Source organism: Myotis davidii, unplaced genomic scaffold (genome assembly GCF_000327345.1).
Source record: "Myotis davidii unplaced genomic scaffold, ASM32734v1 scaffold464, whole genome shotgun sequence".
NCBI classification, from domain to species: domain Eukaryota; kingdom Metazoa; phylum Chordata; class Mammalia; order Chiroptera; family Vespertilionidae; genus Myotis; species Myotis davidii.
In genome coordinates, this window is record NW_006295287.1 from 191,781 (window position 1) to 193,587 (window position 1,807).

The window sequence follows — 1,807 nt, forward strand, 5'->3', positions numbered from 1 at the left end:
CCTAACCAGCACCCACAGAAACCACCGGGTGCTGGGCGCCCAGCCAACCCCTCCCAGACCTGGGGTGGAGACAAATCCCAGGGCGACGGTCCCTGCTCCTTCTGCCCTGTCTCCCCGGCCTGCAAGTCACTCCCTTGGGCCCGACATCCCACCTGCCCCGTAACTGGTGTCATGTCCAATCGGAACACTGCCAAGGGTTTTCTTCACCCACCCAGACAGTCAAGGCTAAAAAATACCCCTTGATGCGGGCAAAATAGCAAGATGGGCAACTTCAAACCACTGATCTAAAATGGCAACAGAAAGCCCTTTGAACTGAGAGCCTTCAAATCTTCTCACTTTTGCCTGGACGGTGTGGCTCAGGGGTTGAGCATTGACCTATGAACCAGGAGGTCATGGTTTGATTCCTGGTCAGGGCACATGCCTGGGTTGTAGGCTCCATCCCCAGTAGGGGGCGTGCAGAAGGCAGCCGATCAATGATTCTCTCATCACTGATGTTCATCACTGATGTTTCTATCTCTCGCTACTCCTTCCTTTCTCTCTGAAATCAATAAAAATATATTTAACATTTTTTTAATAAAAATAAAATTTTTCTCACTTTTGTCCCAGCAGCAGCTCTTGCAGAAAACTATTCTAATAAATTATGTAAAATGGTGACAGATTGGCGCCCACAGATACTTGTGAATTGTGAAGTCTCTTCTTCACAGACTAAGAGTTAACGCATGCGTAGTGCTGACTGAGGAGAACAGGTGGCAATGCAACAGCTACCCCCACCCCCCCAACCCCCCCAACCACAGGCGCTGGTTCAGGAAACCGGGGCCCGGCTGCGGCTAAACTATCAGGGCCGCGGCCCGTCACGCGCACGTGAAGTGCTGAACGGCCTGGAGAAACCCCCACACTTTCCATCTCTAGGACTCAGGCAGGGATAGCACTGAAACACAGTCAACCCTCCTAATGCCGCGGCCCTTTAATACAGTTCCTCATGTTGTGGTGACCCCCAATGTCATTGTGACAAACTGAACATAATTAAGGCATAGTGATTCATCACAAAATATGTAATTATATATGTGTTTTTCCGATGGTCTTAGGCGACCCCTGTGAAAGGGTCGTTCGACCCCCAAAGGGTCGTGACCCACAGGTTGAGAACCGCTGCTCTAGGGCAAAAAGCAGTAAAGAGAACTACTCGTGGAGAAGGATCGAAATTTTGTAAAGATGAAGCTTTCCCTCCAGGTCCTGGGACTGTAGGTGATAGCGTACTCTCTGTGCCAAATGTGTGCAGCTTTAAACGAAGGGAAAAAGAAACTACGTTTCCCAGGATCCCTTGTAGAGCTCGGACCCATGCACCTTCCGCAGAAACTGCTCACCGGCTGAGGCTGACTCAGGAGCCCACGCCCCTCCTGCAGCCAGGCTGTGAGGCAGAGGCTGAAGCACATGGCACACCCGCTGCGGGGAGAGGGCAGCCTGTGTCCCTCACGCCACCAGCGAGCGGCCTGCCCCTTCCAGACTCCGTCACACGAGAGAAAAAGCAACCCCTCTCTCCCTTCGGCCTCACTGTCAGACTCCGTTCCTCACCCACACGGCTCCTCGCATCTTTCTATACCCGCCCGTTTGTCTACATGAAGTTCTACAGAAAAAGTAAATAAAAACTGGGGGAAACAGAGGTGAGAGCCCCCGATCCGGCCCCCGGCGTGGAGCCCACCCCGCGCCTGCCCAGCTCCATGTTAATGCACAGCCAGCAACCTTTTACTATAAAGAACCAAATTCTACTATATTCTCTGCTCTGCAGGATACTCCCATCTTTGTCAGAGCA

The 1,807-nt window shown here is 52.2% G+C and overlaps 1 protein-coding gene across 1 annotated transcript in view; it reads right to left on the reverse strand.

Moving 5' to 3' along the window:
• LIG1 (ligase I, DNA, ATP-dependent) overlaps positions 1-1,807 on the reverse strand; it is a 61,450-nt gene that overhangs the window by 3,090 nt on the left and 56,553 nt on the right.